Source organism: Podarcis erhardii, assembly GCF_964252035.2.
Source record: "Podarcis erhardii genome assembly, chromosome: 2".
In the NCBI taxonomy this organism is placed as follows: Eukaryota; Metazoa; Chordata; class Lepidosauria; order Squamata; family Lacertidae; genus Podarcis; species Podarcis erhardii.
Window position 1 is genome coordinate 116,596,796 of NC_138498.1, and position 17,856 is coordinate 116,614,651.

At 44.0% G+C, this 17,856-nt stretch overlaps 1 long non-coding RNA gene across 1 annotated transcript; it reads left to right on the forward strand.

Moving 5' to 3' along the window:
- Positions 1-3,564: 3,564 nt before the first annotated feature.
- LOC309337367 lies at positions 3,565-8,930 on the forward strand. The gene is made up of 2 exons (XR_014154214.1): positions 3,565-4,105; positions 8,708-8,930. It is a non-coding gene; the product is annotated as an uncharacterized lncRNA (long non-coding RNA).
- The last annotated feature ends 8,926 nt before the right edge of the window (positions 8,931-17,856 follow it).

Sequence of the window (17,856 nt, forward strand, 5' to 3'; positions counted from 1 at the left end):
CACCCACAGCAGCGGATCCAGGGGATTTGGTTTCAACGCCACCTAGGGTCGCACCACAGCCTCAGCAAGAATTGTGTGGCCCCCCGGACGTGGCTATCAGTCCCCGGCGGTCTGGCAGAGTTTCCAAGTGCCCAACTTATTTAAAGGACTATGTTGTTGGACATGTATCACTGTTGGTCTAAGTATGGGAAATGTAACCGATATGCTTTTGTGCCTAATTGAACCATTACGCGTAGTGCTGTATATAAGGAAACCATTACGATTGTAACTAACGCCTTATCTCAGTGGGGAGGGGTGTTATGTACTGAAGTTCTCACCCTGGGCCAGCAGGGGGATACTGTAGATAGTTTTCACTCAGGTTCACGTCAGTTATTTTATGTGGGAAACCCTGGGTTGTTGCTGCTACAATGTTGACAGCCGGCTGCCTATAAAAGCAGGCCAGCTGAGCTGTTTGCTGTTCAGTTCTGTCCAGCTTACAAATAAAGAGCTGCTCTGGAGAAATCGCTGTGTCGTCTGCTATTCTCCTCACAGACACAGAGACACAGGAACATTGAACAGGGATTTGCAGCAGCAGCAGCAGCTGCCAGACAGACTAACTGCCAAAGAATTCCTCACATGCAACCCCTCCCATGAATCTTTTTAAGGGAACCATGTACTTTCAGTACGTGCTGAATGTACTCTACGGATGTGAAATAAATATTCTCCGTGGGAAGTACTGAGAAAAAGTGGAGGGAAATTTTAATACGTAAGGACAGAGGGGGAGTTCTTAGCTTCATTTTCTGTCGTGAAAAATAAAGCAAAATATTTAAAAAGCAACCCCTTTTTTCCAGTGCTTGCTTTTAAAGCAATAAAGATGCAGATACTCACCATGGAATTGTTACAGTAAGTGCCATACTTTGAACAGTTGGGGAATGTTGTGGATGTTTGTGTACCCCCGGAAAAAAGCCCCACTTTTGTTTAAAGCAGCATAATTGCACAGGGGGTGGAAGACGATTGGCTCTGTCCAGTTATACCTGTATGCAGCTGTTATAATAAAAATACTGCTCCCTTTCCCTTAAGGTAAAGGTAAAGGTACATCTACTTCTGCTTCATTGACTATGCAAAAGCCTTTGACTGTGTCAACCACAGCAAACTATGGCAAGTTCTTAAAGAAATGGGAGTGCCTGATCACCTCATCTGTCTCCTGAGAAATCTCTATGTGGGACAAGAAACTACAGTTAGAACTGCATATGGAACAACTGATTGGTTCAAAATTGGGAAAGGAGTACGGCAAGGCTGTATATTGTCTCCCTGGTTATTTAACTTATATGCAGAATTCATCATGCGAAAGGCTGGACTGGATGAATCCCAAGCCGGAATTAAGATCGCCGGAAGAAATATCAACAACCTCAGATATGCAGACGACACAACCTTGATGGCACAAGTGAGGAGGAATTATATAACCTTTTAATGAGGGTGAAAGAGGAGAGCGCAAAATATGGTCTGAAGCTCAACATCAAAAAAACGAAGATCATAGCCACTGGTCCCATCACCTTCTGGCAAGTAGAAGGGGAAGAAATCTAGGCAGTGAGAGATTTTACTTTTTTGGGCTCCATGATCACTGTAGATGGTGACAGCAGTCACAAAATTAAAAGACGCCTGCTCCTTGGGAGAAAGGTGATGGCAAACCTAGACAGTATCTTAAAAAGCAGAGACATGACCTTGCCAACAAGGTATAGTTAAAGCCATGGTTTTCCCAGCAGTGATGTATGGAAGTGAGAGCTGGACCATCAAGAAGGCTGATCGCCGAAGAACTGAGGCTTTTGAATTATGGTGCTGGAGGAGACTATTGAGAGTCCCATGGACTGCAAGAAGATCAAACGTATCCATTCTTAAGGAAATCAGCCCTGAGTGCTCACTGGAAGGACAGATCGTGAAGCCACCTCATGAGAAGAGAAGACTCCCTGGAAAAGACCCTGATGTTGGGAAAGATGGAGGGCACAAGGAGAAGGGGACAACAGAGGACGAGATGGTTGGACAGTGTTCTCAAAGCTACAAACATGAGCCTGACCAAAATGCGGGAGGCGGTGGAAGATAGGAGTGCCTGCCGTGCTCTGGTCCATGGGGTCATGAAGAGTTGGACATGACTAAACGACTAAACAACAAAAGGTAAAGGGACCCCTGACCATTAGGCCCAGTCGTGACCGAGGGAGCCGGCGTACAGCTTCTGGGTTATGTGGCCAGCATGACTAAGCCGCTTCTGGCGAACCAGAGCAGCGCCGTTTACCTTCCCACCAGAGCGGTACTTATTGATCTACTTGCGCTGGCGTGCTTTCGAACTGCTAGGTTGGCAGAAGCAGGGACCGAGCAACAGGAGCTCACCCCGTCGCAGGGATTTGAACCGCCGACCTTCTGATCGGCAAGTCCTAGGCTCTGTGGTTTAACCCACAACGCCACCCACCTCCCCTTTCCCTTATGGGGTATCTAAAAGCCCATATAGAGTCCTTAAGTAAGTCCTCTATCAGTAGGAGAAAATAACAGAGGCTGTTATGAGAATTATAAGCTCTAAGATATAAAATAAATGCTCATAAATGTACCAGGCAAACACATACATAAATATATATAACTGACATTTAATTCCAGCAAGCTGGTCTCTGACCGTCATAATAAAATATTATTATTATTATTATTATTATTATTATTATTATTATTAACAGAGGCCAACCAGAGACTATTCAGAAGCAAAGCAGCTAGTAAGCATGATCTTTATTTAACTGTTGCAACAGGGTCCCCCACTCCCCACACACAGGGAGGGAGGAGAGCAATCTAGAACAATGGTGTGCAAGCTCTTATGTAGACATTTGAAAATTGCCTCCTCTGTAGCTCAAGACCACCCCCCAAAACATCATACATACATCACAGAAGGGGCGGTCTACATTAGAAAATCTGTCTGCCAGGATACCTGATAATGGTCACTGATTGCTTTTACCTGGGCATCCTGGCCATTTTTTGTGACGGTTAATACTTTAGTTCCTGAATCCAGGTCACAGGCTCACCCTGTTCATACACAGATACACTCTTAAGACAGGATTTGTGAGCAAAGAGACAATGGAGAGGCTTTCCCATTTCCTTCCTCCTTGCAGAGAAACATTTGAAGTCAATTTGGAAGAGACAAAATGGTTTCAGGATTGCTCACCTGTACTATTTCAGACACTTCATTTATGTACTTATGTATGTGTTTGGCCTTGTAAATTTATGAACATATTATATATAGATATAGATTATATAGATATAGATGATATACAGTAGATATAGATGACCTTAGAATTCCTATAACACAACTATGTACACAAGAACTCTAGCAATGATCCCACTAGCACATGGGGTCTCCCGGGGATCTTCCCCAGAGGGAGTCAATTGCTCTGTAAAAAAAAGGAGTCTGTCACCAAGATCAGGTAAAACCACAAGTTGTTTTCAAAACACGGCTGCACAGCCAACTCCCCAGCTCTTGCTGTAAAGAGGAAGGGCCCTGCTCTGTTTACATCATAGATACTTCATACCCTAAGCCTGTCCGAATTTCCCTCCTACAAATCTCCTTTTGATCAGGAGACTACAGTTCACAGACTTCCCAGTTCGCCTACTTTATATTCTCCCCTTGATATTTATATTGCTTTCACGCACACAGCAACCCTGCGAGGGAGGTTTCGCATAAAGATGGTGACCAGCTTTAAGTCACCCAATCAGCTTCACGACTGAGGAGGGATTTGAATTGTCCCCGGCATCTGTGGACCTAGATCCTTGGACTCCAGCTCCCATGAGCCCCAGCCAGCATGGCCAATGGCCAAGGAAGATGTGAGTTGCAATATGGCATCATCTGGAGGGGCCACAGGTTACCCAACAGGTCCGTTTTCAGCGCCTTGACCTTCTCCTCGCGCAGCTGCCCTTGGAACTCCTCATACTGGATGTGCTTCGTCCTGTAGTGCCTCTGCAGGTTGGCCTTCTTCAGGACGGAGAGGGCTCACCACAAATGAGGCACACGGGCATGCCTTTCAGCTCCACAAAGAAATAGTTGTGTGTCCATCTTTTTTGAAAACGCGGTACTCCAAATCTATCTTCCTCTTCTTGTGTGACGGCATTGCAACCAAATGATCTAACAAGAGAGGAACAGGTGGAGCGGTTAACTGGATTTATTCCAGAGTGATGGGAGTGATAATATAATAATTATCAAGAGCGATCAAAAGAAAATACTGGAAACGAAGGCTCCACAACCACCATCTTGTGCTTCAGCCCCCTTCAGCCTTATTAGTGGGAGAGGAAGCCCTGCTGATGACATCCTTCCATGGCAGGGTTAAAAACTCAGATATCTATCAGTTAATTGCTAAATGGCACCTTAAACCTAGGCTACGATCGTCACAATGGAATGTTGAAGTGCCGTTTCTTATTTTTGGCAATGAAATTATCATTATCATTATTCATTTCATTTCTATACCGCTTTATACTTTAAAGAAAAAGCCTCAAAGCGCTTCACAACACATCAGATAAAACAAATAAAAATAAATAAAAACCAATTCAAGCTTCAAGGGAAATATTTCTGATCCTTCTTCTCCCCCTCTTCTTGTGTGGGTTCTCCCGTGTGTCACGAGAGGGAGGCTAACTGTCTGAAGCTCTCACTGCAGTCAGGGCAATGGGAAGGTTTCTCTCACCTGTGTGGATTCTGACCCCCAAGCTCTTCCTGCACTCAGAGCACCTGTATGGCTTCTTCCCCATGTGGATCCTTTTGTGTGAAGTGAGCAACGATTTCCAGCCAAAGCTCTTCCTGCCCTCGGAGCACCAGTACAGCTTCTCTCCTGGGAAAGCCCCCTTGCACACAGTGAGCTCCTCAAGGCTTTCCCACACAGGCTGCAGTGATTGGGGTCAGGGCCATAGTTAGGGGACAGCGAGGAAAGCCCCCACTAGGGGCGCAGGTGAGGAGGGCCCCCCCAAAGCAGCTAAAAAATATGTCAGTAATATGTCCATAAATAAAAATTTCGATGATCGCCTGATAAGAAAACGTTTTAAATAGAGGGTATTTATATGTTACCCGGGGGCCCTGCAACACAGCCGCTCGGAACAGAAAAGGGATTGGGGTGTGGAGGGGGGTGTTGCCCAGAAGAGAAGCGGCTCTGGCCCAGCAGAAGCCCCCCCTCCCCTCCCTCTCGGCAGCCTGACCAAGAGGGCAAGTTGAGCTTGGGGGCAGTGCGCAACGTGAGGGAAGGCAAGAGGGTGCATGGGTCTCTCTGTGTGTGTGAGTGGGTATCCAAGTGGAGGGATGGTGGAGGGAGCCAGCCCAGCACCAGGCTTCAGAGGTTCCTTTCGTTAGTGGAATGAGAGGGTTGCTGCCTCTGCCGCTGCTGCCGCCATCACAACACATGAAGGCAGCAAAGGCAGCAGCTGGCAATTTATTGTATATAGGCTCTACCACTCGAGCTGTGGGGGTTCGGATTGGTGAACACCGATCATGTATTAATAATGCTAATTTGGAGGCACCTCTGGTAGAACATTTTGTTTCTCATAATCATTCAGATACAGATCTATTATTTACAGTTTTATGGGTGAATCAGAAGGCAATTAGCATCAGAAAAGATTATGAGCGACAGTTACGGCAGCAAGAAACACGGTTTCTTTTCATGTTTCAAACCATTTATCCAGGGGGTCTCAACTCTGAGTTATACTTCAATTCTTTCAAATTTCATTTTACTGGTCAACAACAATTTTGTTGTCTGTGTTTTTTCAGTTGATTTAGGACGAATCTGATGCACTGAATCCAAAAATCACATTGGTTTTGCTCAATCAGGTCAAGTTTTTGAGCTATGGCCACGTCGTTTTTTTACGTTTTCGTTCACATGTACGCTTGTGTGGGGGACGCGGGTGGCGCTGTGGGTAAAAGCCTCAGCGCCTAAGGCTTGCCGATCGAAAGGTCGGCGGTTCGAATCCCCGCGGCGGGGTGTGCTCCCGCTGTTCGGTCCCAGCGCCTGCCAACCTAGCAGTTCGAAAGCACCCCCGGGTGCAAGTAGATAAATAGGGACCGCTTACTGGTGGGAAGGTAAACAGCGTTTCCGTTTGCTGCGCTGGCTTGCCAGATGCAGCTTTGTCACGCTGGCCACGTGACCTGGAAGTGTCTCCGGACAGCGCTGGCCCCCGGCCTCTTGAGTGAGATGGGCGCACAACCCCAGAGTCTGTCAAGACTGGCCCGTACGGGCAGGGGTACCTTTATCTTTACCTTACGCTTGTGTGGAGCATTTTAGAAGAAGTTGGTGGGGGTAAAATGCCATGTCGAATAATTGTTTTGATTGGAAATGATTGTTTTAATGACAAGAAGTATTCAGGTCTGATAGTTCTGGGTGATTATGTCGAAAAGGGATCAGTTTGAAGTCATAAAACCTTGAAATCTTTCATAAATTGGTGCGGCAAAGCATAAAGTTGGGGGATCAAAACTAAGTTAATGGGGCAGCCGCCCCATGAAGTATCCTGATCTTCAATCAGCATGTCGTCCTGTAGGGACCGTGCTCAGCATTACATGGCCTGTGCGGGAGGAATTGGTGCCTTGCAAAGAAAGGAACGTCATCAATGACCCTCTGGTGGACAGAGACAGAATACTCTTCCCACCGCTGCACATCAAGCTCGGCTTAATCAAGCAGTTCACCAAGGCTCTGGACAAGGATGGTGACTGCTTCACTTACTTGTGGCAGGCTTTTCCAGGATTGACCATGGAGAAGTTGAAAGCTGACATCTTTGACGGTCCTCAGATCCATCAGCTCATCCGAGATCCAGAGTTCGGAAACTCAATGAACAAAGTGGAACTGGAAGCGTGGAAGGCATTTGTTCTGGTAGTGATGAACTTTCTTGGCAACAATAAGGCCAGAAACTACGCAGAACTTGTCAACAACATGCTGACTGCTTTCAGAAACCTGGGCTGCAACATGAACGTCAAGATGCACTACCTATTTTCACATATGGACCGGTTTCCTGAGAACCTGGGTTCAATGAGTGACGAGCAGGGGGAGAGACTCCATCAGGACATGAAAGAGATGGAGACCAGGTATCAGGGTCGCTGGGACACAGTCATGATGGCTGACTACTGTTGGACTCTGAAGAGAGACCTCCCTGCCGCTGAGCATTCCTGAAGTTCCAAGAAACGGAAGTTCAAGCCCTGAAGTTTGAAAAATGGTGAAGCAACATGCAATTTACGTGAACTTACCTTTATCAATGCCCACCATTCAGTTTACAGTAAACTTGACCTGATGAAGAAAAATGGATGCCATTTCCTGATTCAGCAGTGCAAAAATACCCTAAATCAGTTGTAGAAATCTAGACAACATTCAAAAAGTATTTTGTCTGTAACTTTACACTGCTCCTTTAATCCCAGACTCCTTGTATTTGTATTGTTACTTTGCACTGTACCTTTAAACTCAACCTCCTTGTTATTAGCACCACCTGGAGTTGGCTTTATATGTTTTTCAAAAAATATTGTTAGTAGCAGTGACTACATTATTACATGTTCCATAGCATTTGGTATTTTCATTTACATACATTCCTTCAAAATAAGATGGGGTATGTACTCTTTTTCATTACTGTTTGTATTCTAGATTATAATTTTTGTAAAGTGGTATGTCATGCAGTTCATCGTCTGCAAAACTTTATTTTCAGTTTATGAAGCAATTCTATATTGCTTCTTTGAAGTCTCTCAGCCCCACTCACCTCACAGAGTGTTTGTTGTGGGGGAGGAAGGGAAAGGAGAATGTTAGCCGCTTTGAGACTCCTTAAAGGGAGTGAAAGGCGGGATATCAAATCCAAACTCTTCTTCTTCTTCTTCTATATCCTCCCACCACGCTGACAAGAATTCCACAAAACAGTAGTCAATATCCGGAATCACTGTTCAGTGTTGGACATCATATTTGCTGAACACACAAAGCTTCACAGCTTGTCTTTCATCCTACAAAGTCTGGTTCCTCACTTCATTGAAAGATTTCCAGAGACTTTGAGACTAAAGATTTCATTTTGTACTTGCTATGGTTTGAAGGAATTCTGTAAAGCTTGTCCATTGCGTATATACATGGTCATAGTGCTGCCTAGACATTGCTGACGTGAGCTTAGGGGTGACAGCGGCCACAGTGCTGAAAAGTCCAAATAAATGGGCAGTCGCAGATCATGAATCTGACTTTCCTCCAACTTCCAAACCAAAACAGGAGGAAAAAAGCTTTCAGGTTTGAAAGTGGCATGTTAGTCAGGTTTGCTAAACCAAAACTAAGCCAAAATTTAGCTTAGTAAGTGTGAGGCAAAATACAGGGCAGTAAAACAAGGAACAGGGTGGTGAATCCAGGGCAGGGCAGGGCAGGGAGGGGGGTTGGTGGACAGTTGGTTTTCTCTTTCCACCTGGTACTGAAGTGACTTCAAAACAATCCATTCCAATCTCCTGCAGCCTCACAGGATGGGCCCCCCCCCTGGAATTTGTCACACATGCATGCACGAACCCAGATACTCATGAATCTGTCAGTCTGTCTGTGCTTGGCTACCCAGAGTTTAAATGCAGGCCTTTTCACATTCACACACCATTTCAAACAAAGGTGCTTGGAGAGGATCCCTAATTTGGCGGGGTGGGGGGATAGATCTGAAATACTGGACAAAACTATCAATACAGGACATGGCATTTTTGAATTAGGCAAAGCAGGACTTTATAGGTGATAACCAGCACATTGTGTCCAGAAACAGACAATTAGGCAGACGGAGCTGTTCTCATATGGGAGTCCTATGCTGCCTATAGCCAGCCCTGGTCAGTAATGTGTCTGCAGCTCTTTCAGCCAGTTGAACTTTCTGAGCTCTTTTCAAAGGCAGCCCCAGGTAGAGTGTGTTAAACTAACTCCTACGCAATGTGGCACCAGACTGCTTTCTTTTTTTGTAATTATCTGTTTGTTTTAAATTCTGTAGCTTAAATTCTCTTGATGCTTGTTTTTTTGAGAAGGGCCTCTTACGGTCACAAAGCAATGATTTTCAGGGCAGGTTCATAACATTGATTGCGCCCTCACAAAGCCCCTTTTTGTGTGGGGATTTGGATCCAGAAAAGGAGCAGACGGGGAAAGGTTAAGCAGAATCCCACCCACCCACTGCGCCACCCTTAGGTGTGCTCAGTCTTTGCCTGCTTCATGACTCCACCTTGCATGAGAAGGCAGGATGGAGCTGCAGGAAACAGGAAGTGGTCCTTCAACCAGCCAGGACATCTCACCATCACAGACAAATCCAGTCTCCTGCTGTGGAGTCAAGAGTGGCACAGGGATGGCAGAGAGAGGAGGGGAAGGGGCCAGGGACAGAAGGAATGGCAGGGCTTCAGATGCTCCCTTGGACCCCTCCCCTGACACCAAGGGGAGCTCCTCTTCTGGGGCTAAAAGCATTGGCGTGGTTTGATTTTATCAGTATTACAAGGAAGCATAGAAGGAAAGGTAAAAAACACCTATACGGTTTATTAAAGTATCTGTGATTTTTCCCCTGTGTGAGTTCGTTGATGTCTTCTAAGTCTCCCAATTGCACTGAAGCTCTTTCCACATTCAATACATTTTAATGGTTTCTCCCCCGTGTGAGTTTGTTGATGTATTCTAAGGTATCCATTTTGACTGTAGCTCTTTCCACATTCAATACATTTGAATGGTTTCTCTTCCATGTGAGTTCAAATCAAATTTTATTAAACGGTCACAGACCAGATTAACTCGTACAGCTAGTCAGTGAAGCATAACACCGGAAAAAAACAAAGGACAATTTCAATACAGATTAGGCCATAACAGCAATTTAAAATTAGACAGCATAAATAAAATGAAATATTTGCCTTCCCCTGCATATTGACATTGGAAAGCTCTTGTTTCCTACGCCTAATAGCGGCTATACAGAATTTGGCAACATTGATCGTAATTTCAGGAACCTTATCTTCTACCAAGGCTCTCATACGTTGGAGTTCTGGTTCATGTTTAAGCTTTTGTAGAACTGGGGCAATAAAGGTCAGGCGTAGATCCTCGTAGTAACTACAGTGCAGCAATACATGCAGACTTGTTTCCACTTCCGATGAGCCACATGGGCAAACACGTGACTCATATGGTTTGCCCTCATATCTGCCTAGCAGCAGGGCAGAGGGCAGAACGTTGAATCTGGCCAGGGTAAAGGAGTGTCTGTACTTAGGAATTTGTAAATCAGCCAGATAATTTGCGGGTGAAAACCCTCTCCCAAAGTCTCTAATTATGGCATGTTTATCCATTTTGCCCATATGACATTGCAACTCTATGTCCCTAATGCGTTGAAGCACTTGACTTTTGGCTCTCTCATATCCTGCCGCTATCAAGATCTGCGGGGAGAATCCCAAGCTTCTTATCTTTTCAAACAGGGAAGCTTTCCAGGTAGAATGAAAGGTGTCTAAGAGTGTTAAAGGAGCCAGACCGGCCGGGGAAAAAATAAGTTTTAACCAATAGTGTATCTTTAGAATCCACAACCGCGCGTTAACGGGTGGTTGTCCAACTTCTAAGTGGACAGCTATATTAGATACACGGGGGGGGATCCCCAATAGACACCTATAGAATTTTGTTTGAAATGCCTCCATAGGTGCAAAATTTTTAAAACTACAAACCTGGGATCCATAAGTGAGTTGTGGGAGTATTTTTGCAGCAAAAACCTGGGAGGCTGCCGGAACGTATTTACCCCCTTTCCCGTGAAAAAATCTTGTAAGGGCTTTATTGGCCCTTCCTGCGTTGGCAATGGCGTTTTTCATCTGTTGGTGCCACGAGACCCTTTCCTGAAAAGTTATTCCCAGGTATTTGAAAGTTGCTACCTGGTCAATAGGTTGACCATTTATTCTCCATTTGTGTTTCCTTCTTTTTTTTGAAAACACCATAATTTTAGATTTGCTGTAATTTATTGATAGTTGTTCCACTTGACAATAGTCAGCAAGTGATCTCAAAAGCTTCCTCAAGCCAACGCAGGAAAAGGAGAGTAGGACTGCATCGTCCGCATACAGAAGCACCGGGAGGGGCAAACCTGCCAGTTTGGGAGGGTGGGCATTTTCTTTCACCATGTTTACTGCTAGAGAGTTGATGTAGAAATTAAATAGCATTGGCGCGAGGAGACATCCTTGTTTAACCCCATAGTGCGTTTGAATTTCTTTAATTAGATGGCCTGACCGATCGCATCTTACCCTCACTCTGGTGTTTTCGTACAGACCACGAATAAGGCGTAATAAGTGTTTATCTATGTTTGTAGCGCCAAGCTTTTCCCAGAGTCTATCCCTTGGTATTAGATCAAAAGCCGATTTAAAATCGACAAAAGCTGCATATAAAGACCCCCCTTTTCTAGAATATTTATCTGCCAGGTGTTGAAGGATAAGGACCTGGTCTATGGTTGAATGCTTTGCTCTAAAGCCAGCTTTGCTCTAAAGCCAGCTTCTGATAGAATATGCTCTCTTTCCATCCACTCCACTAATTTATCACATAAATGAGCAGCATACAGTTTACTAATAATACTTAATAGACTGATTGGTCTGTAGTTAGCTGGCTCAGTTCTGTTTCCTTTCTTGAATATTGGAATGATGATGGCTAAACCCCAGTCCTCGGGGATAATAGCTGCTTGATTTATACTAGTGAACAAGGCGGCTAGCACAGGGGCCCACCATTCAACATTTGCCTTAAGAATTTCTGGTGGGATATTATCAGCACCCGGGGCTTTCCCTGATTTAAGAGATTGAATAAGGCCAGTAATTTCTTCTGTGGTCACAGGGGGCCATTCCTTGCCAAATTCACTTGAAGCAGGAAGCAGAACTGGGACCAGTTGATTTGATGAATATAATGAGAGGAAGTAGGCCTCCCATGCTCCAGCGGGTATAGAGTATTCGATTTCAATTGGGGAGTCTCTCCAGCTTTTTGCAATTGTTTTCCAAAACGTGGCAGAATCTTTCCTTCAGGAGGCCTCCACTAGGCACTGCCATTCCTCCCTTTGTGCCTGGAGCTTTTTCTTGTTAATCAAAGCTTTATAACTGCGTTTTAACTCAAACCAGTCTAATGGAAGCGAAGGTAAGTTCGCTGCTCTATAGTTCCTGTACTTATCCAGCAGGAGGCGTTTCATAGCCATGCATTCTTGGTCAAACCAAGGTTTGGATTTATTAGAGTGTAGAGATTGCCATGGCGTTTTTTTGTTGGTCAGATAAGGTTGTAGGGACGAAATCAGTTCCCGGAACATGTCTAATCTAGCCTCAGGAGTTGGGGAATTAACGAGGTTCTCCTTTCTAGCAAGAAAAGTATCTGAGTGAAGTCTTTCCGATAGTTCATCACTCAATTTGCTGGACCATTTGATACGTGAGTATCTTAGCTCCATGTTTTCAAAACATGGGGCTACAAGTTTATCAGAGCAAAATAAATCTTTTCTTACATCCAGTATTAAACAGAGCGGTAGATGGTCGCTGTCAACCCTCTCCACCACTTTACATTCCCGTGCTCTGCTCAAAAGGTTAGATGACACCAGGACGTAATCGATAGTGGAGGCTCCCATGTTGGATATAAATGTAAATTCCCCACTGGGTTCTCTGTCGACACGACCATTTAATACAGTCAGATCCAGATTGTTGAAAAAACGTAGAAGGCATAGGCCTGCATAGTTGCAGCCCTTGTCTTTTGAGAGCCTTGGGGGAATAGAATGGGCTTCTTCAGAAATGGGAGGTACGTCATGGAAATGAGCATATAACGCTTCGTCTGATTGGCCAATTCTGGCATTTAAATCCCCAGCCAGCAGCACTGCCGCTGCAGGAGTTTGATTCATTAGCTCATCGACATATGATTCTAGCCTATGCCAGATATTTTTGATAAGCTGCTTGCCTCTTTGGGGAGGGGCATATATATTAATCAATAGAAGTGTGCAATATCTGCATTTCATTAATAATGCCATGGCCACACTGCTCAGAGGCTCCAACTCGATGAAAGATGCTCTCAACCTTGTGGATATTAGAATGCCTAGCCCTCCCTTAACTCGTCCCCCTTTGTTGCTTGGTGAACCTGCAAGCGAAAATGAGGCAAAACCATTTACATCTAAGTCCCCTGTTAGCCATGTCTCTTGCAGGAAGACTATATCATGATCTTGAATAAAATTGACAAATGATTGGTCAGTCGCCTTGTTGAGCCAACCAGCAATGTTCCATGATAAAAATTTAAGATTGGCTTTATCATAGTCGAGTCTTTGTCAATTATTAGCTAACGTACTTTTAGGGTTTGTTGCTCTATGTATCGGTCGCCTATCGTCTTTGTATGGCGGGCTATCCAGCCGCTCTACGATTTCAATAGGTGGATGCAAAGTGCTCACGTTTGTGAACACCGGATCTTTATTATGCATAAATTCCTTCTGTGGATATTCTGTTGCGGCCTGATTTTGGCCCAGTTCTGTTTCATCTAGGTATCTCATTTTGTCCCATACGTCTGGTGGGGTCACCTTAGGGATATTTCTCCTTCGGGGGGGTGATGGAGTGCTCTCCTTGAAGGGTGGCACATTCTCTCTTGGTGGAAAGTTAATCTCCGCTTTAATCTGAAGGTTACGTGTTGTGGTCTTTTTTTGGTCTCCCTTAATAACCTCGTTGCCTGAAGCTCTCTCGGCCAGCTTATCTCTTAGCTTGTCTAGTCTTCCCAAGATGTCAGTTTGTATTAATGGTGGGAACATCCAGAATTTGTCAATTAGGATATTTTCTTCCATAGTAAAGAAATCCTCACCTTTGCTCACAAGGCATTGCGGATTCTGTTTGTCAGGCCAAAATTTTGAGAGTTGTTTCCCCTTTCTAAGATTTGCCTGCTTAGTTTTCAAAAGGGGGCTCAAAGGAGCCTTATTTTCAAAGAGCCTAAGTATTGTTATCTGTGCTTTTAAGAAGGCAGGTCTTGACCTAAGAATAAACTTGGCCAGGTTCTGATCCCTAAAAGTAGTCAGTGCTCTCACTGAGTGACCATCATAATGTAGATATTAAGAGAGTTTGTGTACTGGTCCAGTAAACGCTTCCACTGCGCAACCAGCAACAGTTCTCTTTGCAGAGCATTAATTAAGTCCAGTGCAGAGATTCTTGTTGCAGTACAAGCTTCAGAGTCTCAGTAGCAAAGGAATAACAACACAGGGAAGCCTGTCTTTCCAAAGACAGGTTTATTGCAGAAAGATAACAGAAACACCTCCGGAGCTTTCAGACATTTTTGCTTCACGCCCCTCAGGCAGAGAAAACAAACACTCTTTATATACTAAGCAACTTAACAACTTAACGAGCTTGACTACTTAAAGTCACATAACATTGCTAACTTGCCAGCGTCTTAGGTTTCACACCCTAACACCCCCTCTCGCTGGCAATACAAAAACAAAATTACTTCAGACCCATTTCTTCACAAAAGTTTTCATGCCGCTGAAACCCAAGCGGTTTTGTAAAACCATCAGCTTGATTTTCATGACTGGGACAGTAATTTAATTTAACAATTCCTGCTTTTACCGTTTGACAAACATTTTGAAAGCGGATATCCAAATGTTTAGTACGACCTTTAAACTGCCCATTTTGTGCTAACTTAAGACACAGTGATTGGAGTGATGGCCTTTTCATACATCTCTTGTGCCAAGCATTTGTAAAATTCTAGATCTCTACATAACTCAGATAAGGCACAGAACTCAGCTTCTGTTGACGACAAAGCAATCAGGTTCTGTTTCTTGGATCTCCACCCAATCAGAGAGTTACCAAATTTTATTACACAGCCAGACACTGATTTTCTATCCTTTAAATTTGCCCAATCACTATCTGCCCAACAAGTAATCTGTGCTTGTCCTTCAGAAGATAATTCAAGGCAAAAATCTTTGGTGTATTGTAAATATCTTAACACTCTTTGAATTCCTTTCCATGCATTTACACTAGGTTTTGAAGCTTCCCTGCTAAGTTAACAGCGTAAGCAATATCTGGTCTACTCCATTGCGAAAGATGAAGTAAGCTTCCCAGTGCTGACTGAAAAATTTCAGCACGCTTGAATTCAGCACTAACCTTGAACTCATTGTCTATTACAAAACCCATTTCCATTGGTGTTCTAACACCTGCACACTCCGTCATGCCCAACATTTTTCAACATTTGCAATATCTTGCCTTTTTGATTCAGTAGGAAACTGCCATTTTTGGTCCTATCTATCTGAACACCAAGATAGACCTTCACATCACCAAGATTCTTAACTTTGAAGTGTTTATTTAACTCCTTGGCTAGTTTTTTTACTTGTTCTTGTGTCTTTGAAGTATAAATCAGGTCATCTACATAAACAAGCAAAGATTCTTGAGCATCTCCTGAACCTCTGAAATATAAGCAATTGTCAGCTTTGCTCCTGCTAAAACCAATGCTTACCAAAACGTCATTCAAACACTCATTCCAATTATGAGCAGATTGCTTGAGTCCATAAATAGATTTATGTAGTTTCCATACCTGATTTGATTTACCAACTTTCAATCCTGGCGGTAGCTCCATATAGAGCTCTTCAGCCAAGTCTGAATGAAGATAAGCTGTAGAGACATCAAATTGATTCACTTTGAACCCTTTCTGAGCAGCAACTGCTAATAGTGCCCGTAGGGTTTCACTCCTTGAAGTGGGTGCATAGACTTCGGAATAATGTAACCCCTCTCTTTGCGTAAAACCTCGAGCTACAAGCCTTGCTTTGTACTCTGGTTTCCCCATCGCTGTTGTCTTTATCCTGTACACCCACCTACAACTTACTGCCTTGGTACCTTCTGGCAGTTTGGTGATGGAAAACACACCCAGTTCTTTCATAGAATTCAACTCTTTGTGCATGGCCTCACGCCACCTACTGGCCTCCTCCTGGGGTAATTGCTCAACCTCCTCAAAACTTTCAGGTTCGCAATTTGCCAAACCAGCCCAAACACTAATAGCTTGGTACCTTTCAGGAGGTATACCTTTGTTGGCACGCTTGGAACGCCTTAACAGTTCCTGTGATGTTCCTTCAGTTTCCCCCTCTGACCCAGAATCACTAGTTGTCACCTGTTTGTCACTAGTAGTTGAAGAACTTTCTGATTCTGACTTTACACATCTCTCTTGCTGTACAGGTGAACTTTTAGAGCTAGAAGATTCTGACTTTACACGTCTCTCTTGCTGTACAGGTGAACTTTTAGAGCTAGAAGATTCTGACTTTACAGACTTGGGTGAACTAGACGATTTCTCACCCTCGTCCTCAGACTCAAATTCCTCAGCCTGTTCTGGAACTAATACCTGCCCTGGGGCCTGAGTTTCATTGTTACTGTTCACCACATCAAATAGTATGTCAGGATTTCCATGAATTTTATTCCAACCATCCTGTTCACAAAATTCCGCACTTCTGCTGATTGTGATTTTCGTTTGATTGCCTTCTACATTCACAAATCTCCAACCTTTTGTGTTTGCTTGATAACCACAGAAAAACATTTCTTTAGATCTAGGATCGCCTTTCCTACGTTGTGCCCTAGGCACCAGCACATAAGCACGACATCCAAAAACTCTTAGATGATCAATTTTTGGTTTTTCCCCAAATAGCATGAAGTAAGGAGTGTTGCCTACTGTGCTATTGTACACTCTGTTAAAAGTATAATTTGCATACAGTGCAGCCTCAGCCCAAAACTGCTGTGGAAGTCCAGAATCAAACAGCAAAGCAGCAATGGCTTCCTGTAATGTTCGAAATTTTCTTTCGGCAACTGCATTCTCCTGTGGTGAATAGGGATTGGTAAGTCTATGAACTATACCTTTCCTTTTTAACCACGTCTCCAGCGTGTGGTTCACATATTCCCCACCACGATCTGATTGTATTTTACGTACCCTGGTGTCAAATTTACATTCGACTTCTTCAATCCAATCCATCAGGATGGAAGCTGCTTGTGATTTTTCTTTCAGAAAGAAAACCCAACTAGCCCTTGAAAAATCATCCACCAAAATTTGCATAAATCTCGCACCTCCAAGCGATTTGACTAGCATAGGGCCGCACACGTCTGTGTGCACAAGTTCAAAGGGTTTCTTGCTTACTCTATCAGATCTAGGATAGTTACATGTCTTAACCTTAGCATGTTTACAAGCACAACAATCCAGAAAATTTGGACAGGGTTTAATGTTACACTCCTCAGCTAAATCTGGCATCTTGCTTACATACTTAAAGCATATATGAGCTAACCTTCTGTGTAGTAGATGTGCACAACCTGTATGAGGAGCCTTATTTACACACTTAGCTTGCGCTTCACCTGTTGAACATCTACCTGCTGCTAACTGCTCTTCATCCAAAACAAAAAGCCCATCCTCACAGGGAATTTTAACTAGTTCCTTCCCCTGTTTCGAAATGGTGCACACATCATTTTCAAACTCAACCTTAAAACCACTTTTTACCAGGCATGACACACTCAGAAGTCCATTCTTCATTCCTGGAAGAATGAAAACAGGAAGGTTAGTTTGCAAACAATTAACATAAATTGTGCCTTTAAGGTTCATTTCTCGTTTACTATTGTCTGCTATAGTCACAGTTTTTGCAACTGGCAATGTCTTGCAGTTCATCAAGCTGCCACTAGGTGGAACTAAACTGTGACTTGCTCCACTGTCAATAATCCACTTCAAGGTTTGTTGGCTCCTTTTAGGACTCTGTTGTGCTGCCATTGCAGATAGTCCCTTATCAGCACCTGCTCCCCCTCTGGATCATTGATTCTTGTAGTTCTCACGTCGTCTTCCCCTGTAGCTCCGGAAACTGGCCTTAGACTGTTGAAATTCCTGTTGCTTTTCTGGGCACTTTGCTATCAAATGAAACCTGCTGCCACATCGAAAACATGACTTGCTGGCCATAGCAGACACTTGTGAGGCTTCC